Raw genomic sequence first — 21996 nt, forward strand, 5'->3', positions numbered from 1 at the left:
ATGCATAATAGCATAGGGGGTGAGAGGACGAGGCCATCTGGAAACATTACTAAGACATAGTAGCGCCCCTAAGCAAATAAAGCAAATCTGAGTAACAACTAGTAACATTATAGAATAACCAATGAAAAACAAGAAAGAAAAAAGGAGTGAACCTGTAACACAGAAACCTGGATAAAAAAAGACAAATGAAGTGAGCTGCATCATCAAAGGGCTTCCCATCTCAGTAGAGGGGAAGGGGTCTAAAGCCTCAGAGGGCCAGAGAGCAATTGGAAGGACACAACACAACTATTACATATCTCAGGTATTAGACCAGTCGTGACAAACAGCAGTAGCACGAGGCGGAGCAGCCGACTTCTGAACGGTAATGTCCCAGTCCGACAACAGTTTAACTCCCGCATCTAGGGAGGATACGATGTAGGTGGAATCTTCGTAGGTGATGATCAATTTAACAGGGAATCCCCAGCGGTACACGATGTCTTGTGATCTGAGGGCGAGAGTGATGGGTGCAAAGGCACGCCTCTTTGCAATGGTGGCAGCAGAGAAGTCCTGAAAAATTTGAAGACCCCCTAATGTATCTGAATTTTTGGATTCTCTAGCGGCTCTCATAATACGTTCCTTAACGGGAAAGTAATGGACACGGAGGAGGGTATCTTTGGGGAGGTCAGAAGAAACGGTGCGTGGTCTGGGAAGGCGGTGGATGCGGTCAATCAGGAGCTCTGCAGAGTCCGCAGCGGGGAGGAGTTTTTTGAATAGAGCTGTGGCATAGGTTTCTAGCTCAGAGTTGGTGACCGAGTCCAGTATGCCACTGATCTTAATGTTATTTCTTTGCGATCTATCCTCCATATCCGCCAGCTTTGACTTAAACTGGTCCAGCTCCCGTTGCTGAAGATCATGGGAGGAGATTAGCTCATTATGGGAGGTGACAAGTTATTCAACCTTGCGTTCCAGATGGTCGGTTCTGTTCCCTATTGCTACCAGCACGGTCTTAACCTCACGGACAGCAGAGGTAAGGTCTTTAGAGAGTTCCGACTTGAAAGCAGCCAAAATTTGGCAGAGGGATTTCACTGTCAAGGGAGCATCAGATTCGCAGTCAACTCCTGAAACTGTGAGATTAGGGAGCAGGAGATTCAACATCCCAGGGACCGGTATGGTAGACGGAGAGAGGGAGATTTGTAAGGGGGAAATTTGGAGGGGTTTCTTGGGGGGGGGGGGGGGGAGGAGATTTTCGGAGGCACCTGGTCCTTATTCTTTTTTGGAGGCATTCCTCAACGTTGGGGAGGTATCCAGATATTGAGAAGAGGCGTATCAACAGAACTGGGATCGAACAGAAGATATGTGTGAAACAGGAGCACTCAGTCACATTGGCAGGTAATACATGTTAATTAGGTAATCAGAAGTGGCGGTGGAGGGAGTGTGCCGCACTCACATTATGGAGGGTTTCCCCTTAAGGAGCCCACAAGGTCGCAGGGTGGTTAGCTTGAAAATGTGGTCAAAGACGTAGGTGATTTAGGCCACTTTCCCGTACTGAGCTCTCCGAGGGGCGGCAGGTAATATACAAACTCCGGCTTCCAGTAGAAAGAAGGGCCGTAAGAGGTAGGGGGAAGTATATGGAAATCCTGCGGGAGGTAGAAGTGCAGGCTCTTGCAGCGCTGTGGTGAGCTGTGAAATTCAGTGGGCCCGTTTCCCACCAGGTGCAAGCGGCAGCAGGTAGAGGCAGAGAGTCCCCAATCCCCTGCGCCGGCTATAGGTCTCCGGCGGGTAGGAGCAGTAATCGTAGGACGCAGCACTGGAGCTTTGGGAGGCCGCAGGGCAGTTAGGTCGCAGGTTCTGGTCACAACTGCGCAGGGCCTCAGGGGGGTAGGTATGCAGGCACACTGGAGGGGGGAGGTAAGGCAATTGAAGGAGAGGGGGGGCTCGGGCCGTGAGTCAGGGTCTGGTACAGTGGAAATCTCCTATACTCACAGACCAGGGTGTACCAAGATGGCCGCCGCCGGGAGCACAGGCAGGGGATTTCACTGAGCAACTGCGGCCACAGCAATCAGAGAGGGAGCTTCCCCACTTCCAAAGGTACCTGAGGGTCTTATGTAGGCAGGAGACTCTGTGTGGGTGAGTTCAGGCAGGAGGGGGAGCAGCTGCGGGTCCTGTTTCGGCCGTGATCCGGTCCCGGAGCTCGTTTCCGGGTAGGCTCTAAACTCGAGGCCCCGGCTTCACAGCAAGAAGTAGGCCTCAGGCAGAGAACAGCTGGAAAAAGCACCCGGCGGCAGCCCCGAGCACAGGGCAACGTCCACAGCAGTGGGTAAGGTTGGGCTGGTAGATATAGCCACAGGGGCAGGGAGCAATGGGTGATATTAACCCCGTAGTAGACAGAGCTCTGTGTCAGCACATCCACTCAGAGCAGCGTCCAGGCCATACCCCCGATGGCCTTATCTTTTAATTGCTTGTTTGATGCTTAGAGAGTTGCCACAGGCTCTCCTGGTCACATGAGCAGTGATTATTTAATTACCCACCTCATTTTGTTTGAACGTATGAACCAGGCTTATCCATTATACTGAGGCAGTTTTTTACAACTTTTAAAGGGACATTTATGACCTGTTGTAGCCAATTTGTCTTCGTTGACCCATAAGGATGCACCCCCTGTTGTGAAAGTAAATAACTTGTTTGAAAAGACACAAGCCAGGCCTGACCCTGGCCTCTGAAGCTCTGTTCCTTTGCAATGTAAATTGTCACAAAATACAGACTTGGATAGATTTTATAAGCTCAGTAAGAGCACTGAAGCTTGTCATCTTTCCACATAGCACAAACCTTTGAGTGGTTTACTGTTTCTGGACCCCTGGGGTGCCTGAGTAAACACTACAAGGCAATTAACTCTCAAACCAGGTGTCACAACACAGACATGTTTCTCAATACAAAATACATATATACAGCAATCAGATATCTTAATATCAGATACATTGATATTAACAGGCATATTCCTACTTGAAATAGCCTGGATCATGACAGAGAGAGCTGTGGCAGGGGGTGAGGGCAGAAATATGGTTGGAGATGTTGGAATTGGAAGAGTGATTAAAATTTGTATGTGAAGGTCAGGAGTTTTAAATTGATTGTGATTTGTATGCAGAGCCAATGAAGCAGGTTACAGAGGGTACAAACTGACCCAGAGTAGTCAAAAAGGAAAAATTATGAGTAGCGTAGATTATGATGGATTGAAGTGAAGAAAGGAGACTGAGTTATTTTAAATGTGTGTGTGTGTGTGTGTGTGTGTGTGTGTGTGTGTGTGTGTGTGTGTGTGTGTGGGGGATGGTTGACAGGGATGACACCCAGGTAGCAGTCTTTGGGGACAGCCAAGAGGGAAATTTTATGGACAGAAAGACAGAGAAAGGAGAGGAAGTGGGACAGATGGTGAATTTGGTTCCGCATGAATGGAAATTTTTAAATTAAAAGTGTCACCATACAACCATGACTAAATTTAAAAAGCCTACAATGAGCAATATTAAGGGGGGAAAAAATACATTTAACTTAAAAGGTGGCCAAAAGTGATATTAGACAGGATATTCATATTTGGAATACAGTATATATCATCGATCAAACCATAAGACATTAAAATAAGCCTCTTGTCACATAATGGCAATCTGTAGTGTTTCCTAAGATTTAATTGAAGGCTACAGTACTACAGCAGTGTAAAGTTTTGACAGTTGGAGAAATACCAGAGCATGCATGTGCATGTTATATATTATTAGAGTTCATGTACAAATATATTCAACTGAAATGGAACCTTTAAAATGGTGTTTGATCCATTTAAAAATCACAATGGCCATTTAAATGGCCATTTCGGGGAAATGTATCTGGTGAACGCTCAACAAAGCATAAATATCCTCAATGCCTGTGTGAGAGAATCAAAGTATCAAAGATCAAAAGGCAGATTGAGCTGCATTCTGTTATATTCAACGGTAACTGAATAGACAAAGTGGACTGAATGCCAATTACATGAAACCTAGTGTTAAATTAATACATCAGCCTACTGTTTTGATCAGATCAGTATTCAGTACTTATCATACTGATAAAAGCCAGTCTTAATTTTATTTTGTAAAAATTATTTAAGATCACTGAACAGAAATACATGGGGGTGGGGGGGGGGGGCATTTAATAAGGGCACATATAGAGACATCTGTGTCCAGCATCCATGTGGTAGAACACCTGTCTCCAAAATTCCACTGCCAGTGTTCACAACCACCTTGGTGACAACCCTGCAGTTACACATGTAGAGATTTCTCTTTGCAGATGCCAGTCAACAATGAAAGCTGTGTGCTGACAGATGGTAAAAATCCAATATGGCCAATAAACTCAGTCCCAGGTTCCTCATTTGCTTCCTCTTCATTGGCTGCCACTTCAGCACAATCCTTGGAGCCCATTTTCACATATGCCAATATGGTGCAAGCTATTTGGGACATTATGGGCAATATTATTGCAGGAACAAACCTCTGCATTTGCAGAAGGTCATAATGGGTGCATGCCACATTCTCCAGCTTGACAAACACGTTGATGTCATGGATAATAAATTGGGCACTAAGTTTCATAATGTTTGTGCATTTAAGCCACTTTGTGCTCGCCTTGAGAAAACTAACAGCAACATAACAAATTTGATGAACTTAAAAATAAACCCATAAGAAATAAGTTAAGGATTCTGATCTACTTAAATAATTTAAGGATTCTGGTCTACTGTATATGATTTTTTTTAAACCACCCTTCCTGACCTTCTGCAGTATGTGCATGATATTTATGCTGACCTGGTCATGGAATGATGCATCTTTAGGCTCACTGAAAGACAATCAGAATGACAGACTGCAAGTGGTAATTTTCTGCTGTCTTAATTTTCCCATAAATAAGCCCTATTGGGGGTCATTCCGAGTTGATCGTAGCTGTGCTAATTTAGCACAGATACGATCATGAACTCAGACATGCGGGGGGATGCCCAGCACAGGGCTAGTCTGCCCCGCAATTCAGTCCGGCCCCTTCCCACAGAAGTGCAAAGGCATCGCACAGCGGCAATGCCTTTGCACTTCAAGGGTAGCTCCCGGCCAGCGCAGCTTTAGCGTGCTGGCCAGGAGCTACTCTTTGCTCCCCGGGCCACAGTGGCTGCGTGTGACGTCACGCAGCCGCTGCAAGCCACTCCCCACACGGTCCGGCCACGCCAGCATTGGCCGGATCGCGCCCACGAAACGGCAGCCAAATGCCACCGTTTTGCCCCCTCCCGCCCATCGACTGCCTCTGCCTGGCAATCAGGCAGAGGTGATCATAGCGCAGCGACGGGCGGCCATACGCCGGCGCACTGCGCCGCAGGCGCATGCACAGTTCTGACCTGATCTCTACGCTGCGAAAAACTGCAGCGTGCGATCGGGTCAGAATGACCCTCATAGATAGTCTCTTTGTGTCACCGCAACCTGGTTTGCGAGGGAGCTAAATTGTTTGCCTTCCACGACTCTTCTGCAGAAGGACACTTGCTAGCAAAGGTTTTTTTCAAGTTTATTTTGATGTAATTGAGGATGGTCACAAATTTGCCTTCTTCTGTCCTGCAAGACTGCAGATATTTGTCGGCTCATCTTTCTGAGACTTTTCTACTGCTGTAGATACTATAGCCTTTCTGTCAGAGGAGAGAGAGTCCCTTCTGCTGGCCTCTCTTAGAAGTGGTGACTCTTCACCTACAAGGTGATTGTTCCCTGTTATAAATACCATAACCCTGTGTGGAAGTTTGCGTTATACAGTATGTCTCCTTATATATTACCACTGTCTTTTCTTGGTTGGGGACTTGGACTTTTGCTGTCTTGGTTTGCATATGGTACCTTAATGGTTCCTTACTCTATAGTCCCTATTCTATGGAACTTTGCAACTGTACTCCCCCCCCCCCCCCCCTGTGATATCCGCTACAGTCAATTGCCAACTTTCTTTTGTTGTGTATTCATTCCCATGCTGGCTGTGTTAGGCTAGGAGTTATTTTTGTCATCTTGTTTTAATGTCTTTATCTTTTATCTTTGGAAGTCTCTAATTCATCTGCCATGCTTGTGTTCAAAGAGCTTGACTCCACTGATTATGAATTTTTGTTTGTTTTAATGTTTACTTGTTTTTGTATATATGTTCATCACCTCATCCTCCCTCCCCCAACCTCCCCTTTTGTCTCACAACAGGACTGATTGCACTTGATACAAGGTGAATTTACTTGGTCTCCTTGCCTTATATATGATGCTTTATATAATGTTGCTGATTATTTGATGTAGCCTTATATATCCCTCTTTCTTATTTTCCTATGTACTCCTTAAAGGTGTGCTCCTGGAATATTGGAGGTATCCATTCTCCTATAAAATGTAAAACAGTCTTCACCTTTCACAATAAATTACTATTGATCACACATTATTGCAGGATACACACCATTCCAATGCAGAAAAAGCTAAAGAAAGCTCATTGCCAGTACTTATACTTCCAAAGTTCCGGGAGTTGACATACAATATTTTACTTTTCATTCATGTATTTTGGATGCTGTAGGCTGTTTTTTTTTATTGTCGATATCAATATGCATACTGCTATGTCAATTCACTATTTGTTTATGCTCCTAATGCAAATAATAAGCAATTCTTTCAGAAGTTACTTGCTAAATTATATTACACCTTTCCATTCTGCTCTTATAGTTGGAGGTGATTTCCACTGAATTTCTTTGACTCTCCTGAATTGGCAGGGTGTAAGTAAGAGGCAGTATGTTCCACCACGTGTTGGTGTCCCCTTTTTTGCACAACAGTTAGGCCTGACAGCTATATGGAGACTATACCACTCTTTAGATCAGGAGTTAAACTGCCCATCTGCAGTGCATAGCACTCTTTCCTGAATAGGTTACCTCCTGTATGTTTCTTAAGGTCACTGCAACTGAAATGGAACATATTTGTATATTAGATCATGCTTTAATATGGGTCAAATATCTGACAATATTGATGAAGGTCCTTATTGTCAATGGTGCTTACCTACACATTTGGCTAATTCATTGAAATTTTGGTCAATGTTGGAATATACTTGGCACACTTATTTTAAGGCCTTCTTTCTTAAAAATAAAGTTGTTTTAGATAATGTGTCAACCCAATTAGGTGACTGCTCTCTATATCAGAGGGACTACCATTTTCAGAGGTTTGTAAAAAAATATTTTTTTTTCAGAATTTGTTACACTTTACAATCTTTAATGCCATTATTAAAAAAACTACCTATTGTCACATTAGTTTAACTCAGTTATCATCAAAGTTCTCTCTAAGCTGGGTAGGGATGCTGAGTTACTGGGCTCTTATATACCTATCTCACTTCTCAATACTAATTACAAGATTCTCATTAAGATACTGCATTGGTGGAACTGCTTAAACTTCTTTAAGTTGTTCCTCTGTAGTACATAAAGATCAAAATGGATTTCTGCAGGGTCCTCTCTGTTATGCAATGGCTGCAGACCTCTTGGGATCTGATCACTTTACGCCAAGAAGGCTGGTTTTGTTACATGGGACCATCTTTTTGATCCCCTCCATTTGATCCAATTCATAGATGTAGTTGTAGCAGTAACTTATAAATGTGCTGTGTAGGAGATTGGAATCTGGTTCTCCCTGCAATAAATTAATGAGAGTCACTTCTCAAATAATATGATACCACCTTAAAGGTTCTACACCCTGCCATGTTGTTTAAGTACTCAAAATAGTTTATACTGTATTTCTCAGAGTCAGAGGAAACATATGATTCCAGTGAATGTGGGTACATGCCTTAAAAGTAAACTATCCCATGCTACATTTTTTCACAATTTCTGGGAGTGTGGTAAGATCTAAAAATTTTGAGACAAGCTTAGGTTTTTTTATTAATGGTTTTCTTTCTTTACATTTACCGAAAGACCCCCTAGCATTGCTTTGTTTCAGTTTTGATAACTGACCAATGGCTCCCCATAAGAATTTTATTTTCATGCTGCTTTGTTTTATTGTGATGATAGCCAAAAAAGCGATTTTTAACTGGACAGTATGAACCCCACCTTTTATAAGCACGGTTAAGCGATTCCTACTGTACTAAAAAATGTGTTACTTTGGTTGAAGAACCTCCCTCCCAAATATTGTAAAAAGAGCTATCTTAGAGATGTGCGGCAGGCACTTTTTGTGTTTTGGTTCTGGTTCCATGCTCGTGTTTTGGATCTGGATTGGTTTTGCCAAAACCACCCTTTTGTGTTTTGGATCTGGATGATTTTTTTTTAAAACATAAAAACAGCTAAAGTCACATAATTTGTGGGTAATTTTGATCCTACGGTATTATTAACATCAGTGACATTTATTTCCACTCATTTCCAGTCTATTCTGAACACCTCACATCTCACAATATTGTTTATAGGCCAAAAAATTGCACAGAGGTGGCTGGATGACAAGTGTGTGGCACAAACACCTGGCCCATCTAGGAGTGGCACTGCAGTTTCAGACAGGATGGCAGATTTAAAAAATAGGCCCCAAACAGCACATGATGCAAAGAAGAAAAAGAGGTGCATTTTGGTAGCTGGATGGCTAAGCTAAGTGACACAAGTGTGAGGCAGAAACACCTGGCCCATCTAGGAGTGGCACTGCAATGGCAGACAGGATGGCACTTAAAAAAACTAGGCCCCAAACAGCACATCATGCAAAAAAAAAAAGAGGTGCAATGAGATAGCTGTATAACTAAGCTAAGCGACACAAGTTTGCGGCACAAACAACATGGGACGTTCTAGAATTTGCCCAGATGTAATGCACTCATAATATTGGTGGCGCAGGATAGCGTACCACTAAACCACACACACAGCAAAGCCTGTAAAATTTATTTGGATAATAATAACCCTTTTATTTTAATAATATGCAGCACAGGCGAACATACCACTACACCACACAGGGCAAACCCTGTAAAAATTATTTGGATGATAATATAAGTAATGTATATAACCCTTTTAATTGGAGTAAATAATATACAGCTCAGGACATCACCATTGGACTTATGGCAGCACAAGACACTGGACTGATGCAGCACAAGACAGCACCAATGGACTGGACTTATACGGCAGTATCCCTGGACTTGTACGGCAGTGTCAGACAGGATGGCACTTTAAAAAACTAGTCCCCAAACAGCACATGATGCAAAGAAGAAAAAGAGGTGCAAGATGGAATTATCCTTGGGCCCTCCCACCCACCCTTATGTTGTATAAACAGGACATGCACACTTTAACAAACCCATCATTTCAGCTACAGGGTCTGCCACATGACTGTGGCTGAAATGACTGGTTTGTTTGGGCCCCCACCAACAAAGAAGCAATCAATCTCTCCTTGCACAAATTGGCCCTACAGAGGCAAGATGCCGACCTCATCCTCATCCTTCGATTCCTCACTCCTTTCACTGTGTACATCCTCCTCCTCACAGACTATTAGTTCGTCCCCACTGGAATCCACTATCACAGGTCCCTGTGTACTTTCTGGAGGCAATTGCTAGTACAGTTCTTCCTGGAGGAATTTATAATTCATTTTGATGAACATCATCTTCTCCACATTTTGTGGAAGTAACCTTCTATGCCGATCGCTGACAAGGTTACCGGCTGCACTAAACACTCTTTCGGAGTACACACTGGAGGGGGGGGGCAACTTAGGTAAAATAAAGCCAGTTTATGCAAGGGCATCCAAATTGCCTTTTTCCTGCCAGTATACATACGGAATGTCTGACATGCCTACTTGGATGCTGTCACTCATATAATCCTCTACCATTCTTGCAATGGTGAGAGAATCATATGCAGTGACAGTAGACATGTCAGTAATCATTGACAGGTCCTTCAGTTCAGGCCAGATGTCACCACTCGCTCCTGACTGCCCTGCATCACTGCCAGCTGGTGGAGTAGGAAATCTTATCCTTTTCCTTGCGGCCCCAGTTGTGGGAGAAATGAAGGAGAAGCTGTTGACATGTCACGTTCCACTTGAGTTGACAATTTACTCACCAGCAGGTCTTTGAACCTCTGCAGACTTGTGTCTGCCGGAAAGAGAGATACAATGTAGGCTTTAAACCTAGGATCGAGCACAGTGGCCAAAATGTAGTCCTCTGATTTCAACAGATTGACCACCCTTGAATCCTGGCAGAGGGAATGAAGGGCTTCATCCACAAGTCCCACATACTTAGCGGAATCGCTCCGTATTAGCTCCTCCTTCAATTTCTCCAGCTGCTTCTGCATAATCCTGATGAGGGGAATGACCTGACTCAAGCTGGCAGTGTCTGAACTTCATGTGTGGCAAGTTCAAAGGGTTGGAGAACCTTGCACAAGATGGAAATCATTCTCCACTGCGCTTGAGTCAGGTGCATTCCCCCTCCTTTGCCTATATTGTAGGTGGATATATAGGCTTGAATGGCCTTTTGCTGCTCCTCCATCCTCTGAATTCCACCTCATTACCACCTCTTGCTTCAGGTGATGGCAGGGCAGGTTCAGGAGTGTTTGCTGGCACTCCAGTTTTTGGCACGCAGTGGCTGAATTTCAAAAGTGGCCCGCAATTTTTTGGGCCATCGACAGCATCTCCTGCATGCCCTGTCATTTTTAAAAAAAATTCTGCACCACCAAATTAATTGTATATGCAAAACATGGGATGTGCTGGAATTTGCCCAGATGTAATACATGCACAATATTGGTGGCGTGGTCTGATATCACAAATCCCCAGGAAAGTCTAATTGGGGTAAGCCATTGTGTAACGATGTCCCTCAGTTTTCGTAAGAGGTTGTCAGCTGTGTGCCTCTTACGGAAAGCGGTGATACATAGTGTAGCCTGCCTAGGAACGAGTTGGTGTTTGTGAGATGCTGCTACTGGTGCAGCTGCTGTTGTTGCTGCGGGAGGCAATACATCTACCCAGTGAGCTGTCACAATCATATAGTCCTTAGTCTGCACTGTTCCACTTGTCCACATATCAGAGGTTAAGTGGACAGTGGGTACAACTTTATTTTTTAGGACACGGAGGACACTTTTTCTGACGTCTCTGTACATTCTTGGTATCACCTGCCTAGTGAAGTGGAACCTAGATGGGATTTGGTACCAGGGGTACACTACCTCTAATAAAGGATACCGGACACACGTCTAACACCAACATAGCTGTCAAGGCCTCAGTTATCCGCTTTGCAACAGGATGACTGATGTCATAATTCATCTTCCTCACAAAGGACTGTTGGACAGTCAATTGCTTAGTTGAAGTAGTACAAGTGGTCTTCCAACTTCCCCTCTGGGATGATGATTAACTCCCAGCAGCAACAACAGCAGCAGTAGGTGTACCACTCAAGGATCCTCCAGAGGAATCCCGGTTAGGAGAGGACTCCTCAGTCTTTCTCCTTAGTCTTGCCAGTGTCATGGCCTGCAGGACTACTGACGTTCCTGACTGAGGAGGAAGTTGACGTTGAGGGAGTTGGTGGAGTGGCTTGCAGGAGCTTGGGTACAAGATGAAGAAGGTATTTAGGTGTCAGTGGACTGTTCACGCTCTTACCCAAAGTTTCACAACTTGACACTGACTTCTGATTAATGTGCAGCCGGTGACGTATAAGGGAGGATGTTCCTAGTTGGTTATCGTCCTTACCCCTACTTATTACAGATTGACAGTGGCAACACATGGCTTGACACCTGTTGTCTGGATTTATGGAGAAATAATTCCACACCAAAGAGGTGGCTTTTTTGGTAGTTTGCCCAGGCATCACAATGAGCTTATTCATCCCACTGACAACAGGTGTCTCCCCCGGTGCCTGATTTAGACAAACCACATCACCATCAGTATCCTCATCATCAACTTCCTCCTCAGCACCAGCAACACCCATATCCTCATCCTGGTGTACCTCAATAGTGTCAACTTCAATTTGAATATCAGAAACTGGACTGTGGTTGCTACTTCCAGCTCTTGCAGGGGGCAGGCAAATGGTGGAAGGAGCCACCTCTTCCCGTCCAGTGTTGGGAACATCAGGCACTCTCTCCTTGGGGATTTGTGATACCATCTTAGAATTCTCGGTTCTTTGCTGTACTTTTGCCAGCTTAACTCTTATCATTTTTCTAGCGGGAGGATGAACCACTAGTCATGAACATAGGCCAGGGTCTTAACCGTTCCTTGCCACTCTGTGTAATAAATGGCATATTGGCAAGTTTACATTTCTCCTCAGACCATTTAAATTTATTTTTTTGGGTCTTTTTACTGAACTTTGGCTTTTTGGAATTTAAATGCCCTCTACTATGACATTGGGCATCGGCCTTGGCAGACAACGTTGATGGCATTTCATCATCCATATCATGACTAGTGGCAGCAGCTTCAGCACTAGGAGGAAGTGGTTCTTGATCTTTCCCTCTTTTATTCTCCAAATATTTGTTCTCCATTATTTTTCAGGAGTTATATAACAATATGCGGTACAGTAGAGCATACCTCTACACCACACAGGAAAAACCCTGTGAAAATTATTTGGTTTAAATATTAATTACCTCTTTATTTGCAGTAAATAATATACAGCACAGGACAGCACCACTGAACTTATATGGCAGGACCACTGGATCTACAGCATACGGCAGTATCACTGGACTTATATGGCAGTACCACTGGACTGGATTTATACGACAGTATCACTGGATTTATACGCAGTACAACTGGAATTATACAGCAGTATCACTGGAGTTATACGGCAGTACCACTGGACTTATATGGCAGTACCACTGGACTGAATTTATATGGCAGTATCACTAGATTTATACGCCAGTACCACTGGAATTATACAGCAGTATCACTGGAATTATACGGTAGTATCACTGGAATTATACGGCAGCACCACTGGATTTATATGGCAGTACCACTGGACTGAAATTATATGGCAGTATCACTGGACTTATACACCAGTACCACTGTAATTATATGGCAGTATCACTGAAATTACACGGCAGTATCACTAGATTTATATGCCAGTACCACTGGATTTATACGGCAGTACCACTGGACATATACGACAATATCACTGGATTTATACGGCAGTACCGCTGGACATATATGGCAGTATCACTGGATTTATACGGCAGTACCACTGGACATATAAGGCAGTATCACTGGATTTATACTGCAGTACCAATGGACATATACGGCAGTATCACTGGAATTATATGGCAGTACCACTGGACATATACAACAATATCACTGGATTTATACGGCAGTACCGCTGGACATATATGGCAGTATCACTGGACATATACGGCAGTATCACTGGACATATACAGCAGCACAGGGACACCACCACTGGACTGATGCAGGATAACACAGCACCACTGCAATGGACTGGACATATGGCAGCAGAGGACACCACCACTGTGACTGGACTGATGCAGCACAAGACACTACCACTGTACTGATGCAGGACACTGAGGATGGAGACACGTACTCTCGCTACACTCTCCAATGCCGAAGTGAAACTGGCGGTAACATGCGGCTCCTTATATGGGATCCAAACCCCGTGAGAATCCGACAGCAGGATGATGACGTTTTGCCTCGTTATGGTTTCCGAGTCAGGCAGGAAAACCTGAGCCTGACTCGGATCCAGGCTCAGGTAGTCAAGTCCGGTAGGGTTCGGTTCTCAACCCGCTCATCTCTACTATGCATGTCCATAAAAAGTGGGATTAATATTTCTCATCTCGATTAACTCACTCAAATTCACATATGCAAACTGTTTAATCCACAAAATTTTTTTTCTAAAGACAGCCCAACAATTCCTCTTTTTAATTTGGGATATGCTTCCTATTTGATATTTCTTATTTACTGATGCCAATTCTGTGTATGGATCTACAGCTTTGAGCCAAGTGTTTACGATATGCTGCTGTTATAAAAAAATATATATATATATGGCTTCTGCATGTACTGTACCTCTGCAGCTCTCTTGCTTACTATGTATTCATGATCCCTCTCTTTTCCCTTTATCTCCATTTATCGTTGTCTTGTTTGCTGTCTTCCTTTTCTTCACTCTTAAATGTTACTAAATTTGATGTTATACTTCCTTATGATTTCACCCTTTTTTCTTGTTATTATACTCTTGTTTAATTCTTTAATGTGATGTGAACCCCAAAGTGACTTGAGCTGGAACATGGTTTACTCAAACCCCAAAGTTCAGATGTGCTTGGTTTTCAGCAAAACCAAACCACTCATCTCTAATCTACAGTAGCTCATTTTCTGCAATCACCCCATCTCAACACGCTAACTCAGGTGTTTATAAAAAAAAGTCCAGTAATGCCATAAAATGTAAAGAACTTGCATTAGCAATATGCATTTACATATTTCAGGCATTGTAAATTACTCTAAATACTGGAAGGTGAATAGGCTGAGACAAAAAGATGAGGTTATGCTTTTCCTTTCCACTGAAACAGAGAATTATTTGATTTTAATAAAAGTGACATATTTCACAAAAAGGTTAAACCTATTTCTACATAGAAGATAAAGACTGTATTTTGTATATTGCACTTTCATTCCAAGCATGATTTATGCTACAGTAACAACAACAAAAAAAACAAAAAAAACACATCAAAGTAGCACATTGCTCAGGCCATTTAGTGAATATTATTCGTCTACATTGATTGCAAAATAAGTTCAAAAATCTATTTTAAATGTCTTTACATTTATTAAACAATGTAAAAATTAAGGAACATTTAAGCCTTAAATGGGCAATACAATGCTTGATTGTGGTCAATCTCAAAACAATCTGTTCTTATTAACTTGCTTAAAAGTTTTCTGATTGCAATTCAGTTGTTGATTTCAGAACATTTTAAATTACCTCTTATCAGTAAATCAACATTTATTATAAGCCAGGCATAATTACAGTAGCATTATTTTCAATGATTTTAGAGAAAGATAAAAAAAAAATAAGTGTTACATTCTGATACAATGATTAAGTGCAGATGATGATGCTATTAAACATCTGATTCTGGATAGAAGCAAATATCAGACGATTAAAAACAACCATCTAAAAAAAAGACACATTTCCACTGAAAAAGCAATGTGAGTTTAGAATTGGGTTGCAAATATAATTTACAGTGTGAGTTCGCTATGAGAACGTCTCAGAGGACCAATCTCACACCTAATTGGATCGACCCAAATAACCTTAAGTACTCATTTAGACAAATATATTACATTTTCTCAAACTATATTTGACATGGATCGCCTTCTGAGTCACTGCATCTGAATCATAGATCCTGATGCATGCACACACCATGGGGTATATTTACAAAGATTCGTGTTTTGGCCGTTTTGAAGGGTGTTTGAACTCGAATGGTATTGGGTGCATTTTACTGCAACTTTTTGAATCCTGATACGGTCATTCACTAAGCTGCCGACTTTTCACAATTCGTATTTTCCGATGTCGATGTGATTCGTAATATCAGGCAGTGTTTTACGGGAGTGATGAGTAAAACACTGCCTGACAAAACACAAGGAATCCCGGCCGGATCTGTGAGATCCGTGCAGGGCTTCATTGTGTACCTTAAAAAGGTTTTTAAAGTGTTTAAAAATCTGAAAAAAATTGCGTGGGATCACCCCTCCTAAGCATAACCAGCCTCGGGCTCTTTGAGCCGGTCCTGGTTGGAAAAATATGGGGAAAAAATGACAGGGGTTCCCCCATATTTAATCAACCAGCACCGGGCTCTGCGCCTGGTCCTGGTTCCAAAAATATGGGGGACAAAAAGTGTAGGGGTCCCCCGTATTTTTGAAACCAGCACCGGGCTCCACTAGCCAGGTACATAATGCCACAGCCAGGGGACACTTTTATAGTGGTCCCTGCGGCCCTGGCATTACATACCCAACTAGTCACCCCTGGCCGAGGTACCCTGGAGGAGTGGGAACCCTTTAAATCAAGGGGTCCCCCCCTCCAGCCACCCAAGGGCCAGGGGTGAAGCCCGAGGCTGCCCCCCCAATCCAAGGGCGGCGGATGGGGGGCTGATAGCCTTTTGAAAAATTGTGAATATTGTTTTTAGTAGCAGTACTACAAGTCCCAGCAAGCCGACCCCGCAAGCTGGTACTTGGAGAACCACAAGTACCAGCATGCAGTGGAAAACCGGGCCCGCTGGTACCTGTAGTACTACTACTAAAAAAATACCCCCAAAAAAACAGGACACACACACTGTGAAAGTATAATTTTATTACATACATGCACACCTCCAAACATACATACTTACCTATGTTCACATGAGGCTCTGTCCTCTTGTCCCTGTAGAATCCTTGGGGTACCTGTGAAAAAAAATTATACTCACATAATCCAGTGTAGATTGTGTCCAATGTATAATCCACGTACTTGGCAAAACAAAAAAACGGAAACCCGACCACGCACTAAAAGGGGTCCCATGTTTACACATGGGACCCCTTTCCCCGACTGCCAGGACCCCCCCTGACTCCTGTCAAAGAGGGTCCCTTCAGCCAATCAGGGAGCACCACGTCGTGCCACTCTCCTGATTGGCTGTGTGCTCCTGTAGTGTCTGTGAGGCAGCACACGGCAGAGATACAATGTAGCGCCTATGCGCTCCATTGTAGCCAATGGTGGGAACTTTGCGGTCAGCGGTTGACCGAAAGTAACCTCACCGCTGACCGCAAAGTTCCCACCATTGGCTACAATGGAGCGCATAGGCGCTACATTGTATCTCTGCCGTGTGCTGCCTCACAGACACTACAGGAGCACACGGGCCAATCAGGAGAGTGGCACGACGTGGCGCTCCCTGATTGGCTGAAGGGACCCTCTTTGACAGGAGTCAGGGGGGATCCTGGGAGTCGGGGAAAGGGGTCCCATGTGTAAACATGGGACCCCTTTCAGTGCATGGATCGGGTATGCGGTTTGTTTTTTTGCCAAGTACGTGGATTATTAAAAAAGGACACGACACACTGGATTTAGGTGAGTATAATTTTATTTTCAGGTACCTTGGAATCGACGTCGAGACGTGGGCCGAGTCGGCATCTGAACATAGGTAAGTATGTGTGTCGGAATGTATGTAATAAAGTTGTACTTTCAAGGTGTGTGTGTCCTGTTTTTATTTGGGTATTTTTTTTGCAGAAGAACTATAGGTACCAGCGGGCCCGTTTAACCCCCGCATGCTGGTACTTGTGGTTCTCCAAGTACTTGCAGGGACTTGTAGTTCTTGTGCAAAAAACAATATTCTTTTATTTTACACTTGGCTATCAGCCCCCCATCCGCAGCCCATGGATGGGGGGGACAGCCTCGGGCTTCACCCCTGGCCCTTGGGTGGCTGGAGGGGGGGGACCCCTTGATTTAAGGGGTTCCCACTCCTCCAGGGTACCCCAGCCAGGGGTGACTAGTTAGTGATTTAATGCCAGGGCCGCAGGGACCTATATAAAAGTGTCCCCCAGCTGTGGCATTATCTCTCTGACTAGTGGAGCCGGTGCTGGTTCAAAAAATACGGGGGACCCCTACGCTTTTTGTCCCCCGTATTTTTTGCACCAGGACCAGGCGCAGAGCCCGGTGCTGGTTGATTAAATATGGGGGAACCCCTGTCAATTTTTCCCCCATATTTTTCCAACCAGGACCGGCTCAAAGAGCCCGAGGCTGGTTATGCTTACGAGGGGGGACCCCACGCAATTTTTTTACAGTTTTTACACTAAACACTAAACAGACCCTTTCTCATAGATAACCATGCACAGATTTCACTGATCCGTGCATAGTTATCCAAACTCGACTGGAAAAAGCAGGTCTATTTTTTTGCTGCTTTTTTTAACAAATCGAAAAAAAATAGACCCGCACTTGAGCACTCAGAGACTAACACCCAAATACGAATGAATAGTGAATGCCCATATTGTATGAAATAACAGCCGCGTTTGACCTATGGTCTATTCATTCGTATTTCAGAACTTTGCCAATCAAACCATTACGAATAGACCAGACACTGCCGAGTATTCTGCTTAGTGAATTCCCGGATTGGGACTTAGAAAAAAAAAACACAAATCGGCCAAACTCGGATTTTTAGTAAATACTGGCCCTGCTGTTCAAATGAGCACGGTGGAAAACATGGATCAGCCTATAAAGTATATGTCCCGCACTATTGCTTATGACTGTTAAGTTTATTTATTTAACAGTGCTTTAATAAGCCAACCTGTCCCTTTCATTAAAAATATCCAGCTGTCTCACAGACACATTCCTGTATATATAACAGTACTTTATTATTTAACTGCTTGATGTAGTGTTTGATTAGTGAGATCACTGTCCTTTAGGTACAGTATCTAAAATTTGGTATATTTGGGACATTCTCAAATAGGGTGCAAAAACGAAGGTGGTTGAAAAAGAAACAAAAAATAATAGTATCAGTTTATTAGCAGTATGCTACGAGACTGAAAGTATCTCAGATGATCACCTTTGTTTCTGATACTGTTTAACACAACCAAATATAAAAATGTAATATTAGATGTTAAGTACTTATTTAGTTTATTATGTAGATGTTGAAACCTGGTACATTACATACTGTCATGAAATCTGGCTGAGCAGGTAGAAATCTGATGGCTTAATATATACACACACTCGTGCTGGATGTATATGAAAGACAATACGGCTTGTATAATAATAAATGTAACAAATTTATTAAATTACACACAGTAAAAAGGATGGCAAAAAAAGCAATATGGTACAAGTTTATACTGTCTCTGTGTTTATAGGTGGAATTGCCACAGGTATAGATGAAATGGCTGACTTGGACTAGTGTGTGCGCTGTTACATGTTGCTCAAGAAATGTCCATCTAATGATTTACACTATAGGAGAGATTGTTATATATGCTGCGTGAAAACGTAAGGTATATTCACTATTACTGGCAAATACATTGGATGTTGATTGAAACCTTTAGGATGTCTGCTATACATAAAAAACGTTTTCTACAACAAAGCCCACAATGCATTGTAGCGACAATAATTGCATTGCAATTTGTGATAGGACAATCCTAGTGCTCTGATTGTTTACCTTCTCCTTATTGGATATGATGTGGTCTGAGCTCCGGTCACGTGACCAAAATGATCACATGATCGGAACTTCAGACACCCTTTGATAGTAAAAACTAAAAACTGTTATTGTTATTACAACTTTTGACTATTTATCACTGTTTTCTTAATATGATAACGTGGTATCTTTAATGGGACCTGGGGGACTCTCCCTGACATGGTTCTAAACAGTTTTTAGAACGGCTTGTTATAACTGTATTAATGTCTAATTGATTCAGACAGGTGATATTAATCTAGCTACCCAACGGGGTATATAAAGAGGCTAAGATGGCCATTTGCTACTGTATATGTTCCTGAGGAAGCTGGTTATACCAGAGAAACGCGTTGAGCTCTCCACGCTGCCTACTGTGTTTTGCCACTTGGAACTTCAATACATGCTGACAACAATTGGACCTTCATCCACCTGTTTGGGATTTTCAAGCACCTCGCTCACGGATCCCCGCCTTCAAGAGAAATCTTTCCTAAGCCAAGGATTAAGGGGACTGCACCATCCAAAATCGGCCCTCTGGTAATATCATACCCACTGCTCATGGGACATTGCTAACCTTTCATCCGGTATGCTATATACTGTATTTACAGGAACATTTAACATACAAATCAAGTCCTAGTCAGCCATTTCATCTGTACCTGTGGCAATTCCACCTACAAACACAGAAACAGTGTAAACTTTTACCATATTTCTTTTATTGCCATCCTTTTTACTGTGTGTAATTTAATAAATGTGTTACTATTATTATTATACAAGCCATATTGTCTTTCATAAACAGCCAGCACCAGTGTGTGCATATATTTAACTTTTTCTTTGATCTCCGGAAATTAATCTTCCCTACACCGGATGCTTTTGATAGCACACTTGATAATTTGTATATTTCAGAAATCTGATGGCTATAGAGAAATTACTAGCAAACTAAATTTGGGGATGGTAAATCACAGTAATGAAAATCATATAAAGTCAGACTTTAGATAATAATTGGTATGTAGGAAAATGGATCTAGCAGAATAAAAATGGAGCACATGTCAGGGGAAAACCAAATACTTAAACATTGATCACAACTTGAGATATACACTGGACCATTTCTGCTGGTTTTGGTTCTAATTTGTCATCCACTTTTGGTTTGGTTTTGCCAAAATGCCACAACTGGTTATGGCTATGTATTGTTTAAAAAAAATTTCAGAAAAAGCTAAAATCACATACTGTAATTTGGACCTTTGTTTTGTTCCCAGAGTATTATTATCCTCAATAACACTACTTTCCAATAGTTGTCAGTCAATTTTAGCCACCTCACAGCTCACAATATTGTTTTCAACTTTTCACCAATATTGGCCAAAGGCTGCACTGAGCTGGCTGTTAAACTAAGTGACAGAGTAGCAGAACAAATACACAGCACATTAAACATTCCACAACACAGTAGTGTCCATTAGTCACATTACACCACATAGTAGTGTTCGTTGTTCACATTACACTACACAGCAGTGTCCGTTATTCACATTACACCACACAGTTGTGGCCCTTATACATGTAACACCACAGTAGAGCAACTTATACACATTACACCACAGAAGAACCCCTTATACACATTATGCCACATAGTAGTACCAATTATACATGTTACACTACAATAGAGCTGCTTATACACATTACGCCACACATAAGTATCTCTTATACATGTTACATTACAGTAGTACTGCTTATACACATTACACACAGGGTTGGGGGGATGCTCAAGGGGGACAGGGTTGGGACAGACACTCAAAGGAGAGACAGAGTAAAGGGAGGACACTGAGGGGAGCACAGGTTATAGGGGAATGCTCAAAGTGCACAGCATGATGTACGATAGCTCATGGTAGGAGAGACAACCCCCCAAATGTCAGGATCCCCATTATTCACATTACACCACACAGTAGTACCCCTTATATATGTAACACCACAGTAGAGCCGCTTATACACATTACATCACAGAAGAGCTTCTTATACACATTATGCCACAAAGTAGTACTCGTTATACATATTACACTACAATAGAGCTGCTTATTCACATTATGACACACAGTAGTACCTCTTATACATGTTACACTACATTAGATCTGCTTCTACACATTACACCACAGGAGAGCCCCTTATACACATTATACCATTGTAGATCCCCTCCTCCTCCTCGTAAGTCATTCCTTCCCTTCCTTTTGCACTGCACCTGTACAGACACAGGATTACACAGCACTGCACCAGCACAGACACAGGGTTACACAGCACTCACTCCCTTCTCCCAAGAGGTGCAGCCTGGCATGGATGTTGGGGCCAGCGGGTGGGGGAAGGGACAGCACTCAGGCTCTGTCTGCCAGATTCAATCAGTAGCTTCTATCATGGTAATAGTCCGCTGGTTGGATGAGAGACAGAGGAACCTTTCCAAACAAAAACAAAGAGATCCATCACAAGGATCTCTGTGTTTTGCCTTGATTTCGGACCCGAGCCAGGACTCAGATCAGTTTGGATCCCCTAAGTTCAGACGGGTTTGGATTTCCTAAAATTCAAACCGCTCTTCTCTTTCTATAATTGCAACAGAAAATAATTATTTGTTCACCTATACAGGAAACAAGTTGCTTAACAGTGATGCTGCATTGCCAATGTCGGATCAAGGCACAAATAATGTGCAAGGTTTCAAAATGCAGTTAAACAAATTATTCTAATAATTGTAATCTTATAATTCAGATTTATTTAAAAGCAAGCTAAATTTTACAATTTGTAAACAAAAATCAATGTTCGAATGGAGAACGTCAATCAGGGTAGCAGAAACCAAGGGTTGGTATCCACTGTAGGTACTGTAGGTAGGTAGCATGGTATAGATGATAGTATGAGAGCCGGATGGCTTTGATGGAGAAGAGGGTCTTGAGAGCCCATTTCAAGTTTTATAGAGAAAGTGAGAGAATTCCAGAGGTACTGTAGGCTGCAACATGAGCAACATTTTGGAGGCAGGAATT

At 42.8% G+C, this 21996-nt stretch overlaps 1 protein-coding gene across 1 annotated transcript in view; it reads right to left on the reverse strand.

The window, feature by feature from the left end:
• Positions 1-21996, reverse strand: part of NPSR1 (neuropeptide S receptor 1) — a 791066-nt gene that overhangs the window by 233973 nt on the left and 535097 nt on the right. The gene's annotated exons all lie outside the window — the stretch shown is intronic.

This window comes from Pseudophryne corroboree, chromosome 5 (assembly GCF_028390025.1).
Source record: "Pseudophryne corroboree isolate aPseCor3 chromosome 5, aPseCor3.hap2, whole genome shotgun sequence".
Taxonomy (NCBI): domain Eukaryota; kingdom Metazoa; phylum Chordata; class Amphibia; order Anura; family Myobatrachidae; genus Pseudophryne; species Pseudophryne corroboree.